At 35.2% G+C, this 25,945-nt stretch overlaps 1 protein-coding gene across 2 annotated transcripts in view; it reads left to right on the plus strand.

Annotated features, from left to right (window-relative positions):
* The first annotated feature begins 287 nt into the window (after positions 1 to 287).
* LOC126755441 (uncharacterized) overlaps positions 288 to 25,945 on the plus strand; it is a 28,371-nt gene continuing 2,713 nt past the window's right edge. Inside the window, exon 1 of one of the 2 annotated variants that reach the window (XM_050468055.1) lies at positions 288 to 423. The gene's annotated coding sequence lies outside the window, so the exon portion shown is untranslated. The remainder of the gene's footprint in view (positions 424 to 25,945) is intronic. The other variant, XM_050468143.1, reaches the window with a different exon arrangement.

The following is a 25,945-nucleotide window of genomic DNA, read 5'->3' on the forward strand; positions in this document are numbered from 1 at the left end:
CATTTCAAAAATAATTTTTTGGCTTCACATTGCAATTATGTATATTTGGTTTAGTTCATATTCTCTTTTATTTAAATATTTATTTTATTCTATCTTGCGCAGTTATTTTTATATAGTCTTACTATGCTTTGTTTCCGCTTCATCCCTTTCGAACGGTTAGTGGCCACTCTGCTTATTGCAAACTCACCAACGAAAGTGAAACACAGAGAATTCGTTTTGTTTACTAGTTGGAAACTCGGTGAAAAGAAAAAACGAAAGATTTGACACTTTACTTTGACAGTACTCCACCAACAAACAAATCATTAATTTTCCGGTATACATATTTTTTAAGTCAGTCCAGTTAAAGTTGGTGAAGGTTTTGTAATTTTAAATGTGACGTAGTGATTTAACAAATAAATGCAGGATTTAATTCACTTCATTAAGGTGAGTTCTCCTTTAAACATATATATGTGTGTATATATGTATGCATGTATTCTTTTTCGTCAGTATTAATGCGCTGGACACAATTTCCAATAATGTCCTGCCAAGCATAAAATTATATCAATTATGAGCGTAAAATTATTGAAGAATTGCGCTGTCAATATACATACATATATTGAAATATTAAGATAATGTAGCTATTTTACCAGTTTTTGGGGTGATTGTAGCATTTATCAATTATGAAGTTGCGTAGAATTTTTTTTTTTTGCCAATTTCTACGCAGCATAATTTTGGTAGAAAAAAAGGTATGTATACCTTCGTATAAAAAATGTTCTAACTGATATACAATTAATTAAAAAATGTTATTGGATATGCTGCCCCATAAATACAAAATCGGTCAATTGTGCTATTATCAAATTGTAAACAATTTTCAAAACATATGTTTCCGTGAAAGGCATTAACACTATCTGTACGATGCATATATGTACATATGTATGTATGTATGTATGTAGGAAATTGTACAAGCATACACACACAACAGTTCTTTGGATGATAGCTGTAGCTGTTTAACTGTATGCATATACATATGTATATGCATATAGTATAACCGATTTGCCTGTAAGAAAGTTGTATATGTTTTGAATAAATTTGCTATAAAGGCTATCACCTGCTTAGAGCTACACTTCACTCATAAGTACATATTTACATACGTAGATGTATGATTTATACGTTTACCACATGTAACTGTTTATGTATGTATGTATAATAAGAAAATTGCATTGTGAGTCGGGTAAGTAACAAAACAAAAAAATGTGTTGTAAAGTGATATGAACGGAAGTATAACTTGATTCTAAAGAACTGCAAAATCACAATTAAAGGCGCTTAACCGGATTTAAATCGACACCTTTACTGCCCGCGACCGAAGGCGAATTGTCAAAGCATAATCATATTTCATGCAACTCAGCGGAAATCCCTCTTGCAGCTGGTTGCCACCAAACGATATTGTAATACAATGGGTGTGTAGCGCATTCGATTATAAATACATATTTATAGTGTTACACTAGTAATTATGTAATAAAACAATTTTTGTCATAACATCAAAATTTGCATTCAATATTATTTATATTAAATTTTTCCAAAAAAACACAATTTAAAATATCAAAATAAATCGCATCAAAATTAATTAATTCTTTGCAAATGCAAATATTTTATATGGCTGAAACGCTTAATTTATGCAAACAAACACTCATCAGATTAGACATGAAAATTTGTCGGTAAATTATTTGAAAATATTATCCACATACATTCATAATTACCAACCATGTTCCAGCTTAGCGAGAGATAGTAACTTTATTATCGCAAATCCCTTTGCATCTGTCGCATCAATATTCATAACATCCATTCAAGTAATTTTGACCGAATCACCAACGCATACTCATACATCGGCGCTGTGAGAGCAATGCTATCAACTACGACGACCTTTGCTTGAATGGGCTTTGCGAATTTCCCTAAAGGTACAAAATGTCTGTTACTAGACTTGTTTGGTCATAATTCATGTGCTTCAGCGCACCTAGCACAGGTATGAGTACATACATATACATATGTGCTATACATACATATATACGTTTGTTAACATCGACGAAACGGTTTCTTCGACAAAATGCTTAGCTGCTTCATTTACTGCTAATGATATATTTTACAACTTTTTAAAGCTTTAAATAGTCCGAATTTACTAATTAATTTAAAACCGTTATGCTAATTTTATACGCGTTTAAATTGCGATTGTTACTGCTTTCATATGAGTTCTAAGACAGTCTTAATGAGTTGTCCCAAAATCCATGTGCATGTATGTTAGCCTTTAATATTTTGGAGTTTGGAAGGGGTGTGGAAATATTTGGGGGCCTCAAAATAAAATAATTTGAAATATGGTACAATTCCAGTTTTCATAATTCAATCATCGAAACCAATTGAATCACAACCAAACTTTAATATTTAGAACCGCACAAGCACTGCTCTTAAATTCTGTAGCAAAATTCTGAATTAAAAATAATTATAAATTACGGAATTCTCTAGCGAATTCTTTTTAAATACGTATATTTTCCGATTTTTGCCAGTGTTTGTGTATATACATATGTATTTATGTCCATAATCGAAAAAAATGTGGGAGTAACAACAGATATATTTATGTCTTATTTCGATGCATAAATTATAGGCGTGAATTTGAATATTCCTTAAGGAAAGCTAATCGCACATTGCAAAACAAATATGCAGACACATAAATTCTTGCACGGTGTGACTTTGCTACATACATACATGGAATTTTATGTTTCTCATCTGAATATAAATTTTCGACGGTTTTTAAGCATAAATCGGCCGATACTGCTGCCATTCACGTTCGATACTCGTACAAAGTTCATCAATCGTCGCTGGCTTGTTGGCATAGACCAAAGACTTTACATAGTTCCACATGAAACGGTGTCAAATCACACGACCGAGGCGGCCTATTGACTGAACCATTTCGTGAGAATACACGTTGGCCAAACTTGGTTTTCAATAAATGGATTGTGACATTCGCTGTGTGGCTTGTGGCGCCGTCCTATTGAAACCACATATTGCTCAAGTCAATACCATCCAATTCGGGCCAAAAATATTCGGTTAACATTGAGCGGTAGCGATTCCCATTCACAGTAACGTGTCGGTCTTGATCCTCACGGAAGAAGTACGGCCCAATGACGCAGCCGGCTCTTAAACCGCACCAAACCAAAATTTTTTCGGGATGCAATGGTGATTCATGGAGTACGTGTGGATAGCTGCCTGACCAATAACGCATATTTTGCTTATTGATGAAGCCACTCAGCCAGAAATGAGCCTCATCGCTGAAGATGTTTTTTCGATGAAAATCCGGATCATTTTTAAGTTGTTGCTCAGCCAAATTTACGAACATACGACGATTCTGATGGTCAAGCGGCTTCTTGCGCCAGTTTAATTTTGTACGGATATAAGCCAAGATCTTTTCGCGAATTCTTCCTCAATTGATGCGATAGCGTCAGCAATATTCTCGATACTACGGGCACTTCTTTGTCTCACTAACACGGGAACATTTTGTACTGTGCTATGGATTCAAATTCTTCCAATAGACGCGCAATTGTTGATCTGACAGGACAATTATGACGACCATAAATTGGACGGAGCGCACTTAAAGTTGAGGCCACTGACTCCGAATTTTGGTACTAAATTTTAATAATTTCGACTCGTTGTTAGATCGCATATCTTTCCATGATGAAATGGCAAACCTTACTGAAGAAGATAATAACTCGATAAATAGTCGGTTTATGTATGTATGTGGAAAAAAGGAAGCAAACTTACCATTTATGGAGATAATCAAATCCAGAAATAAACCACGATGATGTGCAATGAATAATTTTTTAATTAGATGTCGCATATGCGAAGCTGAGCATGGAGGTCAATTACTGTTTATAATTTATAAAAATAAATAATTACATAAAATAAAATTTGCAAAACAATAAAAAAAAAGTTATTACGGTTCTTGTTCTTCGATTCATGCATTGAGTGTACCAGCTGCATGAATCTACATACACATGTGCTAAATTGCTACTTAACGCATCTAATTTAAAGCATTATGGGTTTGCCCTCAATTGCCTTCATTGAATTAACGAGATTTTTCAGCGGCATCCCTGCAGCGAAAATAAATAGTGATGAAACTACTTTCTATTTAGTTTGAAGCAGAATCTGTTTTTCCAACGTTCCCAGGACAGTCGGGTCTACCTAACTGGAACAGGCCCGAATTTTTACCCGGTCAAAGACTGCCAACCTGATAGCATGTTTCTTTCATGTAGATAACTATTAAGATAGATTGAAATTCTAATTTGCAACTAGTCCTTTCGGAGTTGTTCATTGCAGTTCGGGATTTGTGAGAGTTAACTAGTTTCGGTTTGATATTTCACTACCAAAATCTTTAAATATAACATGATTAATAGATATTTAGACTTGGTAATCCGTAAAAATTAAGTAACTACATTGATACTGTAATTATAATCACAATAATCATTTAAAAGACACTGATTTAAATGAAGTTACAGGAATCAGACCCAACAAATGTAGTTATTCATTGAATAAACTTCTTTTTCTTTAAAAACTTAATTCGTGCGAAGGCAACCTACCATTTTATAACGGTATTTCATTTATTTTATACAACGTTTTTAGTATCCATTAGCAGATACTTACATTACAAATACAAAATGTCATCGAAACAACAAAAGCATCCACCTCTTAGTCAACTAAATGAATTTGTGGCAGCAATAAAGCGAACAGCACCGAGATTCTCGCAGGTATAATTGGATATAAACCAATGAAATTGCGCCCATTACACGCCGTGTACGTTGATGGAACATGCTTGTGGTGGCTTCGGCTGTGGCGCAGCAAAATAATGTCATTTGCATTTTCCAATTAATCAATCAGAGCTGAACTGCTGATGGCTCCAAAGCTAACAAACTCAATTACTCAGCGTGTAACATCTACATCCAACGGCAACAAATGATGCACCTAACTGCACATAGCAACACTTACATTTGACATACTGTATTAATTTGATCCCCTCTTTATTTTTCCTTTTTGTTTTTTGTTCCTGAATATGTTTGCCAACAAACTGTTGGTAACCATCAAAGCTGCATATCTGATGAGCACTGATTGCCAGCATGTGGATATGTGCAAAAGTGAAGTCCTTAATCGCATCGGAATATATTAATTTTCAAACCACATTGCCTTGTTGTAGCAATCAGCGCATTGTTGTAGAAATAACGCAAAATAGTGCATATACGAGCTCTGGATGTGTGCAAAGTTGCAATTGCCTGGATCGGTTGCTAGGTTACCCAAAGATATTTGCGCTGTTTAACACCAGCATGCGTCTGTAGTTTTTTTTGTATTCCTACAAACTCAATTTCCACAAAGAATCCTTTTTTTGAAACTCCGCGTTTCACTTTTCTTCACTCAAACTCTTATGCTTTACATAAAAATTTATCCACTATTTTAATTATTTTTTTTTTTTTAACTAAATGTATACAATACTTTCTTTATTCAAAGCTTTTCCAGCGCTGGAGAAACACTCTAATTAATGAAAAAGAAGAATTCTAAGAAAAAATCTTCCTTTTATGTGGTCACAATGTTGTTGATCTGCCTTTTTGTCTCCCGCGCACACAGTCATAAATACTGAAGGAAATATGGTAGCCTCGTCTAATTTGTGGTAGTTGCTGCCACAAAGGACTTAGTTCGTTTTGCGGCTGGCAGATATACTATAAAACTTTTATTTTATCGGCATTTATTGCGACCTTATTGGCTCAGTCAAATAGCTTTCATCAACAACAACAAACTGTGAGTTTACCAAACTTCTACGAATAAGTGTGCTAAGCAGAAGTAAAGGAATAATAGAAAGCAAAGTATAGCTAACCAGAACAATTTGAATTTTAAGTTTGAGAGTATTTTCTAGTCATGTTATGTCTGCTTTGTATTGATTTACTGTAAATTTCACGTTTTTTTATTCGAAGAATTTAAAATACTTATAATTATCATAATATCCCTTAACTGTCTTAAAATAATATAAAATAAAAGAGACGTTTTATAAACTATATACGGTTCGGGAGTTTTGAAGCCTCTTCTTTTCCATTTACACCAAGTTAGTCCTTGTTTACTTAAAAACTTAAGGTTGTCGAAAAAGTCTTTTCGTATTTCAAATCAAACTTCAATTTATTTTTTTATATGTATTTATAATAATCCTCTTCTTATATACATATGTATGTATGTATAAAAATGAATCACAAAATGTGTTGCTAAGCGCTTAAGTCAACAACGGCTGGACCACTTTGGCCAATTCTTTTTTTTTAAGTGTTCGTTGTGGTTCAAAGACGGTTTTTACGGCGAAAAAAATTCGAATAATTGCCGGAAAACCCCTAAAAACAGCCCATTTGTTTTTCCCATACAAACGAATGAATGTTTGTTTGTTGGTAACGCTAAAAGAACGGCTGCACCAATCTTGATGAAATTTTCAGAGGTTGTTCGTTGTGGATCGGGGAAGGTTTAGAAATGAAAAAACCGTATGCTTTTCTTGAGGAAAAGTCGGAAAATTTAAAAATTCCAAAAAGTAACTCTTTTTTACAAAATTTTTTTTTTCAATTTTATTGTTTTGTTTTTCAATTATTTGAATCGTTCAAGTTTGTCATTTGTTTCTTTATTTCGGCTATTCGAAAAGAAATTATTGAAAATTATTCAGTGAAAATGTTGTGTGAGTATCACATAAAGTGATCAATTACAGATTGAAATTTGTTGCGATCGGTCGGCGTTCTTTTTGGCATCAACATCCATTGGCAGCCCAAGGCACATGACCGAGTACTCCCATGATGCAATGACATACGTGTGGAATTATGGATCGCGGTCAATCAGCAAGCGATCGTCACGATGTCACAGCACGACCTTTCAAACAACACTTACGATGTTTGATGGACTTTATCTTGAAGCAACGTATATGTGGTGCTGTTAGATGCTAGATGTACTCTATTGAGTGGCAAAAGAGAGGTTTGCCGCGCGCACACATTCTTCTTTGGATGGTGGATGGTAGTTACACCAGATCAAATTGTTGAAATCATTTCTGCGGAAATTCCTGATCCAGAGAAAGACCCAGTATTATACGAAGTGGTAAAAACCAATATGATTCATGGACCTTGCGAACACCATAATTCCACTTCGGTTTGTATGTCTGACAATAACTGCACGAAACAGTATCCACGTGCTTTTCTTTCGGAAACACACACTGGAAATGACAGATATCCACTCTATCGGCGTCGCTCACCAGACGACAATGGCAGAACATTCAGCAATCAATTTAGAGGAGTGAATATCGAAGTTGACAACACATGGATCGTACTATATTCCCCACTATTGTTTAATTCACATTCAAAACTCATGTCAATGTTGCATATTGCAGTTTGGTGAAATCGATCAAATACGTTTGCAAATATGTCACCAAAGAAAGCAACATGTCGGTTATTGGCCTTAAACGAGATGAGATCAGCAAGTATCAAATAGGTTGATATGTGAACTGCAATAAAGCGCTTTATAGGATATTTACATTTGCAATTCATAAACGTTTTCCGACTGTTGTGCGTCTCGCAGTTAATTTGTAGAATGGCCAAAGAGTGTATTTCAAACCCGGAAATACATTAAAGCCTGTGGAAACGCCGCCAGAAACAAAATTAACATTGACGAGTTTTTTTCTCAACTTGCGTCTGTGATCCGTTTGCGAGAACATTGCTCTATTCGGAAATACCTGGATGATGCTATTGATTAATGTACGCGATTCAACTTCATTTGAGTAATTGTGTAGTGTGAATGGTACGGTGTGTGCAACTTTTTGAGAAGCAGGCCAACAATTACAATTGCTTGAACGTGATAATCACTGAAATCAAACGATGAACGATGCGATAGCTATTATGTATACTTCGAATGCAAATGAAGATCGCACACTTTTCGCGGTAATCATTTCGACATATCAGCCTTCTAATCTGCCTTAATTATGGGATACGAACAAAAATTACATTGCCGAAGACATTTTACAATTCACGAAAGATGAACTCATCACGAATGTTCGGACATTGGACAAATTATCGTAACTATGATTCCTTAAGTGCACGCGCAATGTTAGCTGCCAAAAATACCGATGTTGTTGACTTAAACTGAAAGATTCAAAGTCAAATTCTGGGAGACTTGCGCTCATACAAATCGATCGATTGTCTTGACAATGAAGACGTCGCCGTGAATTATCGAGTGGAATTTCTAAATTCTTTGGAGAGACTTGGTATGCCACCGCATCATTTCCGTCTCAAAGTAGGATCTGTCGTTATTATGTGTCGCAATCTTCATACGCCGAAACTGTGTAATGGAACCCGACTGATTGTAACGCAGCTATAGAATACAAGGAGGCAGAATGCTCGCTTCTACGAATTCCTTTGAGTTCTAACGATTTGCCATTTCAGTTCAAGTGAAAATTGCATTTGAGATGACAATCAACAGGACACAAGTATAGTCGCATAGTGTGTGGCATACATTTGGAAATGCCATGTTTTTCACACGGCCGGATATACGTGGCGTGCGCACGAGTTGGAAAACCATCTTTTCTGTACACAGGGAGAGAAGCCAAAAAATGTTGTAAATCAAGCTGCGTTACATAGAAAAAAAATGAAATGATAATTTCTTTTCTTTTCATTTCAAAACACATAATTTCACGCTGGACAACGGCTGCGGGGCCAGCTATAAATTAATAAACAAATATGTGCCATTTTGATCGACCACTTTTTGCTATTTTTCCGCTAAAGTCATTATTCCATCAGTGAAAAACTGTCCTCAGTGTAAATCGAAATTTCGCAATTTCCAGAACAGAAGCGAGCGAACCATTGTTGTGCTACACGAACGGATACAGCATTGTCTCCGTAAACTTCACAAATTTCATTGGTGGCTTGCGTGGCATTCTTCCCTTTTTTATACAAAAATTTCAAAATTTAGCGAATTTCTTCATTATTTTCACTCGTTTTTGAACAGCTGTAACTTTTTTTCAATTTCCCCGAATTTAATTTTTTTGATTAAATGAAGCTTAAAATCTCACCTTTCCAACAGTATATGGTACAATGCAATGTGATTGGTTGCACTGGAGACTGCAACGACGTCTACAAAATACGAAAAGACTTTTTCGACTAACCAGTATTAAGTTTTCACATTATCGTTTACCTATAATTCTTATCGAATGGTATTCGCAAGGAAACAAACTCACCAGATGAAATTGTTTTGTATTGCACATGTCAAATGTCATTTTGACAGATCAGGTGTTTCAAATAAGCGATGAAATCAATTAAACTAGTTAATACAGTCTATTCTTATACTTTTTTTAATATAGCATCTTAACATTTTTCATTAATTATTTCTACTTTGCTTTTTATTATACCTTTTCCTTTAATTAAATCTGTTTATGACCCATCTGCAGTTTAACAAAGTAAGCTCAACTATTGTGTCGTTCGCAAAAGTTTCGAATAATCCCAACATGTACGTATGTACGAGTGTAGGACACCAGTGCTCTTTTATCTTCCGCACAGCGTCAGCATTGAATATGTTGCATTTGAATGAACAGCAGTGCAGTCATAAAACCAAAATTGTAAAAAAGAAGTAATTTTCCCTTCGCCATAATGACTGCTATGATGTCTTCTTATCAAAGTCATCATGACCTCAAGCTCTGTTCACACCACAAATTCCATTACACGCGTGAAAACATCTTCGCGCTCGTAAAATTGTCGCTGCCACCGGGAGGCGGGTTTGAAATTTTCGCTTCGTGTATGTGTGATTGCGGTGACAGCACTGTGTGTGAGTGTGTGTATAAGGAAATGGGTCAAGCATGTAAGCAGCTCAACAACACCATCAGCCAAAGATGCAGCAATCAGTGACAGCAATATGGCCAATTCTTCGGTAATGGACTTCGCTGTCTAAACTGATGACAACTTACCATTTTCATGGTTGTTTGCGAATTGGTTATTGTTGTTGTTGTTCTTTGTTTTGCTTTTGGTTTTGGTTTTTCTACTTGTCCTCTTGCCACATTTTTGACTTAGCAGTAGAAATTATTGCTGTAGCAGTCGTTAAGTTTTACGAGTGCGGCCATTGTTCACCGACCGAAGTCGTGGAGTCAATGATTTTATACTGCCCAAGTGAAATTTAAATTTTATTAAAGAGAAGTTTGAAGACATACATATACGCAGTATAACCGAAAATTTTGGTTTTATGCAGATTAATGTTGAAATTATCGAAAATGACTTCGGAATTACAACCCTGATAGGTAATACCGTTATTTGCTTCGGTCTTATAAGATTTATTATAAGAAGAGATATTTAATATTGTTTTATTACAAATCGTCCCCTCAATATAACAATAGCGTATGTGCTCATACGCCATTATTTTTTTATTGCATATTTAGAATCTCCATCATTGATTCTATGTCTGGTCAAAATTTCGTCAAATTCTACTTCCACAAAGTGGGTCAAAATGTCATTGGAAAAAATGGTGTATAATTTCATGTTCAAAAATTTCCTTCAATAAGTGTATAAGCTCATATGCGCTATTTTGCTTGAAATTGCTACTGCAAAGTTGTTAAAAGAATAATAGTGTATGCGCATTATACTCCATTTTAGCCTGTAGAAATAAATACAATTTATCAAAACTTTAACTCATAAAATAGCTTATAATAATATACACTATTGTTTGAGAAATAGTTTTATTCCAACCATTTCTATACTCCACATAAGCTGTTTTATTTTCAATGCAAATTCGAAAGTTTTATCAGAAATTTACAAGAGTAGTAGCCTATGCGATTTTTACGTTGTTTTGACTACATGAATGCCAAGGAAATATTGTAGTCATTTGAAATTTCAGCTTGCAAATTCATTTCGCAGTGAAAGTTTGTTCATTAAAAATATGGATTTTAAACATCTGAGTGAGTATCGTCTTTTATATAATGTAAGTGAAGTAAGTAAGGTAAATATCAACAGGCTGTGACACGAAACCACCAGTCGTTGTGGAAATTGCTCCAAAGACTGATGAGTTTGATTTCGTTGTGGGATTGTCGGAAATAGAGATAACTCAAAAAGAGGTGTTCAACTTTTCGTTTACTGGCAAATACAATAAAGATACTGTTTTATAATGTTACAAATTGATATTTTTGAGATCAAATATTTTAATAAAAATACCGTAAAATTATTGAATAAAACAGCGTATACCATACAAAATAAAATAGTGTATCAGATACATTATACGAATTCCTTAAAAAATAAAATGGCCTATATGGAGGACTTGCGCTTTGAATAACATAATTATGGTCTTAAAGGATGCGTAGAATAAAAAAACTTGGTAAATTTAAAGACAAGAAACGGTATAATGTACTCATCGAAAAATCCACTATGAAGAATTTTTATTTACCGCGATATTGAGGTTTTAATAGACATCTGATTTGACAAAAACTTTAAACTCGATTTTCTCAAAACCCAAAAAAAATTATACGCTATTGTTATATTGAGGGGACGAAATATTCTATAGGGCTGCCTTTTTATTATAAATAAGTCATTTAATGTTTATAGTAAATTGAAAACTTGGAGTTGCCACCAAATTTAAAGAAAGTATATTAATCTAAATATAAAAACTGTACTCTGAAGTATTCTGAAAAAATATATATATATTCAGTAAGTTTTGTCATTTCATTATGTCATGTTTCATTTCGGTTCAATGCATGCAAATTGTGCAATATCATAACGAAAATTGACGGTCTCCGGTGGCTACGGATTTTTAATCATCGAAATATCTTCTCAGATGAAATCAATTTCTGCCTTAATGGTTCGTCAACAAAAAAAAATTCGGTATTGGGGTGAGTCCTTGTATGGTTCAGGGAACGCAATTGTATCCCCAAAAATTGATCGTTTGTGCGGATTATGAAATGGCGGCATGATCGACCTCATTTTGAAAGAAAGGTCATGCCGTTACCCTCAATTTAAACTGACGCTGTGCGCCGCCTCATGTTTCGTGCCTAAACATTGAGCTCACTACACCGAAATGCTGCTCTGGGTTATCGAAAGTTACCGTAAACGGGTGGAAATATACAAACTGAGCCGCGTTGGCAATTTGTCGGACATTTTGTTCAAATCATAAATGGCATAACATTATCTGCATAACAAAAACACAGAACGTTCTCATGTCTTTGAATTATAATTTTGAATTCGTGATTATACTATATATCTAACTGTAACCAAATCACTTGTTAATGGCTCCACTATAAGTGTCAACAATTTTACTGCAATCAAAAGAAATTAAATTTTTTAGTCTGTTATTCTCTTAGTTATTCTCCTAATTAAAAAATTAGGTATCACACATCAGCTACATACTACTATATATGTAATATATATGGTATATAGTACTATATACACATCTTCAGCATATTTTTTTTTTTTTAATTTTATTTATACATTACAACTAGTTCAAATAAGGAAGAACTAACAAGCAACTTGAACTGTTGCAATTTTTAATATTTCTGCGCTAACCGAGTTCACACCTAGATCACGCTCTATATCAGCACATCTACATTCAGCATCTGACGCTACAATTTGTTTTGAACCTTGACCGCAACGCTGGAAGTAATGTTACAGCAAACATATTTTTAAATATTTTATTTTCAGTTTGGGATATGAAAAACAGCGCAGAAGTAACGGACTAGACACAGACACATACTCGTTTTAGCTAAATCCATATCATAATAATGAATGGCAACATACACACGTTGGTGGTGTAAAACTCCTGATTGTTGCTAAAGCTTTTGAAACATGTTTCAACGACATGTAGCGAGCTCCGTGCGTTAACGCCAGCGAAACTCTCAGCTGTTGCTGTTCTCTATTGAAATTTGACAGCATGGCACTTGCTACACCGGAAGCTGTGCTATCATTTAGCAAATGCTCCGAAATATAAAACGTCTACAGTGGACTGCAAATATATAGAAACATATTTTGTTGAACTATTAAAAAATTCTTATTTAGCTAAATGCTTATTTAGAAAAAGTGTCTGTGTTCTTGCTTGAAAATGTGTATATGTATTTATCAAATCGAATAGATAATCTTTTAATCTAGGACTTACTTGTATTTTACCTAAAATAGCGTATTTGAGATTTAACCATTGTTGAGGGGTTATACTTATATACAGTTAGAAGGCCGAAAAAACGAGTTTTCCAGAATTTTTGTAAAATTTTTACTCATATTATAGTATCTTTTGACTGTATATTAAGACTTAGTATTGGTAAAAATATTTATTTGGAAAGGAACTACAGCTGATCTCCGGGAGCTCTTCGCAAAAAAGACGTTTTTCGGTAACCGCTATATCTCTGTACCGGATACTCTGAAATTAAGAGACCAAACAGATTTCGTTTAAGCAAAGTTAAATATAGTAATTAATCGAAGGAATAAAGAAAATAATTTTTTTTGACAAAATGGCGATTTCTAAAAGAAAAATCGATTTTTGACCAAACTTTCGGCTTTAACTTGTTTATAAAATAAAATTTAATTACTAAAAAATATATTTAAGAAGCTCGTATTAAAATTTGAGACTAATCGGTTGAGATGTTTTCGAGTAATGTTGGTCACCGATTTTGAAAACGCCATTTTAAGAAAAACGCGTTTAAAGTTTGGCCTTGCACTTCCGAGCACTCTGAAACGCCTTTGCAAATTTGCGTGTAACTTCGAAAATATTCACCGGAACGATATGAAATTTTTTTTTGTGTAATCTTAAATATGTGTGCATTAAGAAAAAATAAATAAAAAAAATCGATTTTTTGAAAATTTCAACTGAATATAAGGGATACTAAATTTCAATATTGTCATACATCTGTAGTATAAAAAATATACGAGACGTCAATAGTTTTTCTTCCAAAAAACTCAATTAGCGTTTTAGGTTATAATGAATGCACCAAAAAATATTGGAATTATTTAACATAAACTGACTTTTTCGGTTTTATTAAACTCACTGACGTTGGCTAAAATAAAAGTGTGCGGTATTTAGTGTTTAGGCTCTAACTCTCTAGGTTGTGGGTTCAAAACGCACTGATGAAAATTTAATAATTTAACACACTTCTCAAAAAGTTCGGCTTTAACTCGTTAATACTTACATAATAGATATATGTATATAATTAAGTATGCTTTTTAATGTTTCTGAATAATAATAAATACAGAAAGTAAATGGTGCAGTACAGACAGAAAGACAAACGATTCTGTTAGATGCGCCACTTGTTGTAAATAAAAGCAATTTAAATATGAAAAGCAAAGGAAACAGCAGATGCAGAATGCATTCAAAAATGAAGCTAAATTTGACTCGAATGTTGAAAACTGTATAAATAAATACACTACTGCAATAATCAACAGACTGAAATAATTATGCTTAAATACACATGCAACAGCGGCAGAAAAAGACACAAGTGCATGAAATTTCCGACTTGTCCAATCAACAAACACACAAATACACAAGCACACGAATAAATCATCAAGCCTTGGCATGCAGCTGAGTAAATGGCAACGAATGCACCTATTTATATTTATACAATACACTTTTGCATGCACACATACAATTGTGGCTGGTGTGTTGCACGATGAAACTGGAGTGTTGAATTTGAGTCGATTTAACATAAAGAGCTTGTAAAGTGTCCGAGTAGCGCCGGCAGTAAAGACAAGAACATTTGTGCATATGCACATTTGCATGCACTATGCTTAAATATATGTATATGTATATATATACAAATGTACATATATGTATATATAAAATAATATTCATCTATCTGCAGTGTGCTTGGTGCTTAGCTTTATAAAAGCGTTGAAAAGTGCAATTGTGGGCTATGCGCTTGTGCGAGCAAATTTCGTTTGACAAGCTGAAAAACGACGGCACTCAGACGCAGAGAGTTTAAACAGCCTGCAACGACAGGCAAAATGTGCAAAATGTGAAAAGTGCACAGACAATACATGAATGACAGACCAATAGGAGCTGTAAGATGTAGCTGGCAGACAGACAACAGATCTGGTCGCAGCAGATGGCAATGTGTGCAGGTTATTCCTGTCATTAACAACTTTTCACACTATCATACCAGTTGGCAATTTCATTTGTAGCATTGCATTTAATTTGCGAGGGCGGTTCTAAAAATACGCGGCTTAAGGCGCACACCTAGTGTTACAGTGTCAAAAAACGTGATTGTAGGGAATTTAAAAACAAAACAAATGTAGCAATTCTTTTAGAATTTTAGAGGAATATATATATGTATACTATACACTTTTTAAGAATACACAGTATTTTTTTTTTCATATTAGATGCGATCTCCGACGCCGCTGAAAACGCATGTCCTCGACTATTGAAACCCAGCTCACCTTACTCCAAATGTATTTTGAAACAAAAAGTATTTAAAGTAGGGCTCTTAAAATTATTCGAATAATGTGAATAATGAAGTTTAAAGATAAGCTGATGAAGCTGATTGAACTGAGCGGCCAAATTTAAAAGTCTGTAACTCCAAAACTATTTGTGAAATCCATTTAAAATTTTAGTGTATTATTTCTAAAGACATAACATTTTGCGAACAACTTACTATTGTTAAAATTTTCCGTAATTATGAATTTTGGATTAAATAATAATTCAACGGTTTGTTTATGAAGCCTCTCCAAAGGTAGGATATTAGTTGATTTTAATGCAGGAATGAAATCTCTTAGTTGATAATTTTTTTATCTATGTATTTCACATTGAATCGTCCCAAATTAAAATAATCCTCAGTCTCAATTGTCTCACAAAGCTGTATGGTTTAAGGGGTCAGTAGTGTAATCTGGCCTGTTTTTTGAAAAAAATTTTTTTTCATAGAAATTTTTATTCTACAACAGAACTTTTTTCACATATCATGAGGTATATCGTGGAATGTTTAAAAGTTAATATATTAATAAATAAATTTTTTCGGAATTTTTTGATGACATCTGTCGGAGAAAAGGCTGGGTGAATGAGATGCGTTTTTTCACTGGCGGACACGATTTCTCATGTTTGGATCATCTAAAACACAAAAACCCAATTTATTCTTAAAAAGTACGTGAATGGTTATCGTCCTACTAGAATCATGAAAAAATGTTGATAAATATTTTTTTTTAATTTTTCTCTACTAGTATCATTGATGTTGATAAATAAAAAAGTAATTAACGTTTTTTTTTAATTTTTCTCCATGTTTTTTTACATAAATTTTGTCATAACTTTGTCAATAAATTAAAAAAAATATAGGGACGATAGCCAGGCGTTTTGTGAACATTTAAAAAAAATTAAGCAAATCGGTTGAGTAGTTCGACCGGAATCATGTCCGCCAGTTAAAAAAAGTATGTTTTGAGAAAAGTTAAAGTTTAAAGTTTGAGTTATGCACTCCGAGCGCTCCGAACGTCGAGCGGTATTATTATTTTTGGGCCTTTTTCGAAACCTTCCAATGGTAAATTGGGTTTCTACATTAATTCGAAGGGTATAAGGGAACAGAAAATGCAAAAAAATTTGCAAAAAGATTACCCTACTGACCCCTTAAGTCAATCTATTATTCATTCTTTTAAGAGTCTTTAAAACTAGCGGCATTTCCAATAACTAAGTAAAACTCCTTATCGTATAACCAAATAGTGACGCGGATCAAAAATTAATTGTTCTTGATATATAAAAATGCTTTCATCAATACTTAAAGAAATTTTGGTGAAATATAATTAATGAATATGGAGAAATGTGCAATACTTGCCTTGCGGCCACATCATCATCCATCTTTTGACGTTTTTAGTTATCAACATTTACGCGCGTTTGCCTCATCACCAACACCAAGTGGCCTGATTAAGTGCTCTCAGCGTGATCCTTGACTACCGCCACGTGGAATAACTGAATGCTGCTAGCTGAAAGCTATGTATTATCTACACAGCTTCTTATCTACGCACATAGCTGCAATATATGTATAGTATATCGCAATAGCAAATGACCCAGTGGCATAAACGCCAAACGTGACTCCAAAGCATATGAAATGTTATTGCCTCGCTTACCCCGTGCGCTTGTACAATGTGGCAATGCGGCGAGGCATTGCGTCTTAAATTAATTTGCACAAGCTTTTGACTTGCGCGATCAAAGCTACAACTAACTATTCTTGGCTAATATATTTGAGCCTGTTGATTAATTGTAGCGGTGTTGGGGAATATCTTTCTAATTAATTAGGGCAAGTTTGTATATAATTCTTAAATAAATGAATTATTCTAGCAAATAAAGGTATATATACTACATGTACACACACATGTACCACAAAGTTCGGATGAAAGGCTTTGCCTACGACACGTGCTACTTTTATTTTTTATGAGGAAAATGCCAATTAATTTGATTGAGGAACAGAGTGCATTCCCATAAATTTAAAAAAAAAGTGCAGCTCGTATTATTTTCTCCAGCAATTGATTGCTGAAGTTACACGATTAGGGATGTCTCCTTGCCTGAAACCTCGCTTCATATCAAACGAAGCCGTATTAGCTTAGCGGGGATACCAATTTCCAACATAGCAGCATAACGGCAGTTTCCTTTTTTCCAAGATTTGGCGCATGGTGAAAATTTTGATCGTTGGTAAATTTTCTATGTCTGAAGCCACGCCGACAAGATGCAATCAGTTTGTAACGGCCAATCTTTCACAAACCACGCTCGATAAGTCCGTATATGTGATATTAAGGAGCTTATCCCACGGTAATTAGTGCAGATTGTGGGATCTCCTCTTTTGTGGATTGGATAGAGCACACTCCCGATCGGCAGGCATGCTTTCATCCGACCATATCGTGCGAAGAAAGCTGATACATGCACCTTGTCAGTTCTTCGCCGCCGTATTTGGCTGGGTCGGTAATCCATCGATCCCTGCTGCTTTGTTGTTCTTCAAGCGGGTAATTGCTATTTGAACCTCATCATAGTCGGGCAATGGAACATCTGTTTCATCGTCATTGATTTGGGAATAAGCTTCACCATCTCCAGATGTTACGCTTTCACTGCCGTTCATGTTCAGTTTTGTAGGTTAAATAAGTGTTCTCTCCATAACTTCTGTATGCTATGAACATCGGCCACCAGATCACCACTTCAAGAGTGTGGTCCGGTCTTGAAACCTTGAAACCGTTATTTGCCGCATCTTTTCGTACAATTTTCGAGCGTTATCCAAGACTGTGGTTTATTTTTATTGACAGTGGTTTCTACGTGGCGGGTCCCAAACCCAGCACACAACCCCACTAGGCGAGTAGCATAAAGTTTTACATAGATTTATAAAGCAAGCCGCTTGTTTCAAGACCAACGCACGCTCGCAGCCGAACCTCTGGTGAACAGACAGTGGACAGACAAATAGATTTTAGCGAACCCTTTAACCCAAGATGTCGGAGTGGCTCCGCTGAAGCTTCCTCTCTTTTAGCCGTGAGTAGAAATTGGGTATAGTCCTACGACTGTGACTGCTTACTCAGAAGCATGAATATAACCCATTAAACCCCTGCAAAAAAAACTCTCAATATTTTTATTTAAAACAAATTTTATTGAAAAACCCGAATTGTTGCAAGGATTAACCTAATTCGGTTAGCGTATCGTCAGTGGTCTCCATATTTAAATATTCTCAACTATAAAAGTGCGTTTAATGAATTTCTTATTCATATTGTCTTTTATGATTTTATATGTATATTATATTGTTCCTTCTACAAATATGAGATAGGATTATTCAACGAAATAATATTTTATTAACCGAAATACCCAAGTGTGAACATTGCATTGTTTTATTATAGACGAAACTAAATAAATGGCGGTAATTCTACAAAATTCTTGAAATTGATTTAGTTATTTGCCTTTTGTATGTGTATTTACATACCAAAGATACGTATACAACATGGAACACCACACACACATAGATGTATTTGTATTGATTTGCCTAGATACTAAAAACTTGAAACTTTTTCAGCTTTCTATTTTCCTTCCTCAATAAACAGTAGCCAAAATATGCACATTCAATGCAACCAAATACTATGTATTTACCTTATGACTGTATGTACTAAGTAAATGAACACACATTTGTTGGCACACGTAAATTGAGAAGCGAAATATGCATTCGGCACGCACGTGAATTAAATGCAACACGCATGGAAATGCCACATCGGCTGTTACGACTACGCTTTCAAGTTGTTTGCAGTAATCGCGTTACAAAAGTTGAGAAAGCGGAATCAAGGTATTGTAAAGAGCACGTACAACGCAAACACACAGGCGCACAAATGAAGACTGGCGAAATCGAACGGAATTGAAAGGAAATTCCAACAAAATTTAAGCAAAAATTCGCCAAAAATATTAGAGTTTCTAAAAATCTTGAATCTCTGGGCAAATCGAACCAACAACTATATGCATATATACAATTTTTAATGTACTTAAAATGCGATTATAAATCGTATCTGTATGTAACATTGAATACAAACTAATCTCGGCTTTTCAAAACACTTTTTCATAAAACCAAGACCAAGTTGTTGTGTATGTAAATGCTTTTCTTTCGTTTTGTTCTTTGTTATACACAAATACTCCTTCATTTCATATGCATTGCATCGCATTGCATATACTTAGCCCCTGGAAATTCTATCAATTCGATGGCCACTTGTGAACGCAATGCAATTGCCATTGTGATGAATCTCAACCGCAAAGGCAGCTGAGCCAATGTAACGCCACGCAGTGCCATTGACTTTGTCCCCAGCTGGTTTTATAATATAACCTTGCAACTAGACACGCTGTATAGTGTGCAAGTAGACACTCTCATACATATGTACATATGTATGGATATATGTCCATCTGCTACCACAGTTGAAAGGTTAACAGTTCTTGATTTTGGAACAGTGTGACCATATGAAATCTTTTTTTCAATCCTATTTTCTATCATATATCAGCCGATATCAGCTGTTTCGACAAATGAGCAACTTCTTGGGGAGAAAAGGATGTAAGCAAAATTGCAGATCGATATCTCAAAAACTGAGGAACTAGTTCAGGTATATACGAGTACAAACAGACGGACAAGGCTGAATCGACTAAATTCTGTCACGCTGATCATTTATATATACATACATATATGTATATATACATATATAATATATATTACAGAGTGTTACAAACTTCGTGGAACACTAAATACATACATATGCCCTGTTCAGAGTATAAAAATCATTATGTACAAGTATATAATTTAACTTGTTCCATCCCATGACTTCCCAAAACAATTGTTGAAAAATCCCAAACCTTGACATTGTTCATATTTCCTTTCTTGCGTCAAAAATTTGTAATTTGATTAAATCAGCAAATATAGAATTCGCTGAAGCAAACGCTCTCCAACACATTGCTGTTGACATAATTTTGACCAACTTTTCTGTTTGCCGCTCCCGCACTCTGTTGCAGTCCCAACAGATTGTGACTGCTGTGTCTGACTGCATGATTTATGACTTTTGAAGTCTTTGGGTACTACGCGTTTTCGGCTACTGACTACTCACCGAAATATTTGCGCTTTTTCATTTTGTTGAAGAGATTTAAAATTTTTTTTTGCGTTCAAAGTTTTCAAATGCTTTCTCATATAAAGTGCTTGAGTGGCAAGAGAGGAAATAGAATTTAAAATGTGTCACTCTCTCGACTGTTTTTGGCGGCAAATTATAGCGAGGCATTGTAGCGCGAAATTAGTCAATTTTCCTTAGTAGCAACTTCCTTTCGTCGAAAAGTTCAATGCTACTAGTAGACATGTACAAAGTATAATAATATGCTGAGTGGTGAGGTAGAAACGCACGTAAATTATGGCTGGCCGAAGGTTGCGTGTCAGTGAGTAACACTCACCATATTATGAGCGGATATTTCAGTCTATTTAATAAGACCATTATGCACATTCAACTAATACAAATTTATGTGTGTGAACTTTCGTAGGCATAAGCTTATTTTCTTTGTCCTACTTTATATCTGAGTCTAATAAAGAGGCGTTGAGTAGAATTTTGGGGCTGCGTTGAGCGAGGTGTGCCTAATGAAAATTACCAAGCGTAGGATAGACATTCGACTCCTTTTCATTTTAAAAGGCGTAGTTTAAAAAAGTAGCCCCAAGCTAAAGAAGAAACTGCCCTTAGTGAATACCATACAGCATTGATTTAGTTACGGGAGGGTATTTTAATATGGCTGTCTTTGCGGTAATTTGTAACGCCTGCGGGAACGAACAGAGTGTAAATTTAGGCACATTTCGCATAAAAAATAAAAATTTTGAAAATTTTTGTCGTCCTATTAAAATGCCAATTCCTTGGAATGCCTAAATTTTCTGAAGGTATATATATATACTAAATAATTAGCTAGTTCTGAAGTTGATTTTCATAATCTTTTGAGTCTAAAGGCCGAGTAACTGATTGAGGAGTCGGTACTGTGCTCTAGATATCAAGTAAATTGGAATTATTCCACATTTAATCCTTCCAACACAGAGAACAATTTTTCTCATTCTCTGCTATCTCGAACTGGTATAATATTCTATTTAAACGCACTTGTTATCTTCCAGTGTAGGTTCTATATTTTAATACCCCAAACCAAATTAAACGAAAGTGCACGGTTTTCCAATAGGAGTGGTATGATTAAAAAAAAACATACTAATTTTTAAGGAAATTTTATTATATCTTTTATTTAATGTGAAGTACAATCGATACAATTAAGTTCTGCATATAATATCATTCCAATGGCTTCCACGACTTCTTTTGCAGTAACGAATTCGATAAACCCAATTTTCGAGTACTTTTTCCACAAATCATGTCGCATGTCATGAATAGCACATTCAGTATTGACTTCAAAAGCTTGGTTTATTGCTAAAGGCCGGTGACTTCAAATAACCCCACAAGAACTAGTTTGATAATCACAATTTCTTTAAATATTCGGTTGTTGCACGTGCTGTGTGGCACGTGGCCCCGTCTTGTTGGAACGAGATGTTGGCACGATCAACTTAATCCAATTGAGTGCATAAAAATTTGGTTATCAACGAACTATACCATATTCCATTGACAGTAACGGTGTCACCAGCTTCATTTCGAAAGAAATACGGACCGATGACTCCACCAGACTAAAAACTATATCAAACTGTCGATTTAGGTGACAGTTTTGTTTATTTATCGCACCACTCAGATGAAAGTGAACAATCGTCTTAGTTTTCAAGTTGGTCCAAGGCAAAATCAGCAAATTCACTACGTTTACGGTGGTTCAGTGGCTTCAGTTCTTGATTGAGAACAATTTTATACGAGCCCAAATCCTTTCTCAAAATCCGGCAGTCCCAATTCTTGAGATCGTCTTGGAATATACAATTTGCGGTCTTCAACAACGCTTGCCTGAACAACAGCAATATTTTCATTACTTCGAGTGGTTTTTCGTCTTCTTGGCACTTGAACATTATATGTGACCTGGTCTGTGGAAAATGTTCGCTCGAAATTTTCAACAACTCGACTAATAGCGAGCACAGGTGGACGATTATTACGACCATAAAGTGGAGAAAGTGCACGAAAAGTTGTATTTGAAGAACGACTATTTTGATAGTAAAATTTAAAAATTTTTAATCGTTGTTCTTGCATGTATCTTTCCATTATGGAATTATAAACGCTACAGAATAAAATCAAGAAAATTCAGATTATAACCTAATAAACTGGCCGAAACGGCACTTAGAAATCATATCAACCTTGTGTAGAACCTTTTCATTGAACATAGAGAAAATAGTACTCACTCAAGTTTGCCTAACGCTCATAAAACGCTTATAAAATATTGTACGACTTTTGTTATACTATTTCCATTATCAACTTGCTTTTATTAAATATTGAAAATATGTCAAATACCTCAGCATTAACAAATGCTTCATCAAGTATCGAAGTATTGAGCTTTCACTGTTCCTAAATCTGCCACTTTCCTGTACCAAAACTTTACCAACAACAAATTTGTAAATTTTAAGTGCCGAATACTTTAAATTGTTCTTAGTATCCACTCTTCCTCAACCAATGAATAGCTACTTAGTTTCCGCGCACATCGACGGTCTAAATACAGCAATACAGCAAACAACCCCCCACCATTGATCAGGCGCTGGACCAGGGGAATGTGCAACGGTGTGCGCTGTCCTGGCATGGCGCTCACTACGTGTTGTGAGCCATTTTAATGGGATTTAATAATAAATATAAACATCCAGTGAAAGTAGCTTTTGGAAAATAAACGAGCAATAATTGAGGACTCGTATTTTCTTCAAACTTAATTAAACCGATATATTTAAGAAGCCAACAAGTAGAAGATTTTATAAAATTGACTAATAAAAAATTATGCGAAGAGTCGCCGTATACGGCACCCAAGTGCTCTTTGATTTTACTGCACGATTTCCCTTGCAATAAACAGGAGTTGAACTTAACTACCTTGCAGTGAGACTAAATACTTAACAGATCGCTCTCGCATATACATAGTACAGATACATATGCATACAGCATATACATATACATATGTATATATGCAGTATAAAAACATCATAACAACTTTTTTCTACCCTTAACAAGGTATATTAAGTTTGCCACAAATTTGTAACATCCAGAAGGAAACGCCGGATACCTCATAAAGTTTAGTATCATATATACTGAAAATGATCAGCATGACGAGCTGAGTCGATTTAGCCATGTCTCTCTGTCCGCATATGTAGTCTCTTAGTTTTCGATATAATTTAAGATCTGAAAGTGCTCTTCATTTGAGGGAACCGCCGATATCGCAAATATCTTTCATACCAACTGAAAGATCAAAATAAAGTTCTTGTGTACAATTTTAAAAAATTATATACACATTCATATGTATATAAAATTTGATAATGACAACCTTTATTATTATGCACGGCTAAATAACGAGTAAAAATTCCAAAGGTTTACCATATCAACTCTGTACACGCCTGCAGGTATGCAATGCTAAATACCATTTGTCATGAATTTATTGTGTCATGTATACCAGCGGTATGAAAATACGCACACACATTCATAAATGTTAACTGCACACTTCACTATCAGAGGCAAGGCGCCAACGCCGTGCCTTGCATGCCGTACACGTGAAATACCACAATTTATGCCTCAGTTGGTGAAAGTGTAAAATACGGCCGTTGCATGTAAATCGTTTGATGGAAGAGCACGCAACGAAAACGACGACGACGACGACGACGACGGCAACGAAACGCCAGCGCAGCAATGACAGAAGCGACATCCTTCTAGGTGCCTTCCGTAAATTTTCTCTTTCGAATGCATTTTTATGCACATATTTGAGCGCAAACACACGCATGCACTCGCTTGCTACACGTCATTGTTTGTGGCATACAACACGGCGATAATTGCAACCAGCTCGGTCGCAAACATTGTACCACGTGGCGTATGCAAATGCCGTTGACGTTGATGGCAACACCAACTGGTTGCGGCACAATTTTCCTTGCTTTCGGCTGTGTTCTGAAGAGGAATGAGTGCCGGTAACACGTCCCGCCAACGCTCACCTTGCTTTCGCCTGGGTATATGCATACCATATACTTTTTATCTGCAATTATGCTCAGGAATATACGAGTTGCAGTCGCATTTGCACGTCGTTTCGGCGACTTTCCACTCAGTCAACTGCTTAGTTAGCCAACTACTTGTGAGTTGAATTTTGTTTTCATTTTCGTTGCTGGTATTGTTACAAGTTTGCCATAACGGTTCAGCGAAAATGTCACAAAGTGTCATTCATTATGTCATGCACGCGCTCTCACCTGTGCAAACCATGTGTATATTTCTATGTACATATGTATGTTATGTCAGCGCATTTTGCTCATAGCTATGTGTCAACCACGCTCCCCAATGTTCAGTGTGTGGGGATGTGTGCTCTACATTGCGTTATAACTATAGCGATAGCACTCGCTTGTATGTTTGTATGCAACTATACTGCACCGTTGTCGTTGATACTTGTGTTGGTGGAAAATTTTGTGGCCGCTGAACACCACTGACACCACAACTTTTATCAGCCACATAATGTCTGCCTTAATGCACCATTTTCCAAGTGTTTGAAAGTGTAAAAATTTTGGGGCTCTTATGCATTAGTTACTGTAAACATGAAGATAACTGTAAATAACAATTGCAAGTGCCAAGGTTCGAGGCGGTGTAACTTAAATAGTACCATTCGAAGAAACTAAAATTATACGTAGCTTGCGTTGCATATTTCGCGATTTGGCAACCCCAGTGTTGAAATCTGGTAACTCACAATTTTAACGTAAAGTAAAAGTAAGATAAGGATGCTTTGAAACATGTCTATGACAACGTGACAGGTGATGAATCATGGATTTTTACGTATGAGCCTGAAAGTAAGCAGCAGTGAACTGTGTGAGTGTGGCTGGTGTTTCCAAGTTAGCCAAATATCCAAAAGTTGTTCGCACACCCATTTGTTTGCCAATTGTCTTTAAGAAATCAGGAAAACCAACTACCGAAAACTGAGTACTCTTCACCACGATAACACGAGCTCTCACACATACATATATTGAAACAACTATTTTTTTTTTTTTTGAGAACTTATAACATCGTTTTGATGAGTTCACCACCGTATAGTCGTCACCGAATGGCTTCTATTTATTCCAGTACGAAAAAAATAAATTAAGAGCTATTTTGGGTTGTTCTGCTTTCAAAGGCCAGAGTTGGGTTATTGTTTAGATGTTTCGGTCACGACAAGGTTTATATAACGATTTTATGAAATATATCAGTTGCCTAAGGAGAGAGATGCGTCATTGATTGCTACTCTTTAATCCTTGTGTCTTTTATTTAAATGGAAATAATATATCTTGTCGTCAAAAACGCGTTTGTTAACCGCTGACGCCTATAAATACTAACTAATCCAAATAGAAGTATAATAATAACTGTAAGAA

This window comes from Bactrocera neohumeralis, chromosome 2, assembly GCF_024586455.1.
Source record: "Bactrocera neohumeralis isolate Rockhampton chromosome 2, APGP_CSIRO_Bneo_wtdbg2-racon-allhic-juicebox.fasta_v2, whole genome shotgun sequence".
Taxonomy (NCBI): domain Eukaryota; kingdom Metazoa; phylum Arthropoda; class Insecta; order Diptera; family Tephritidae; genus Bactrocera; species Bactrocera neohumeralis.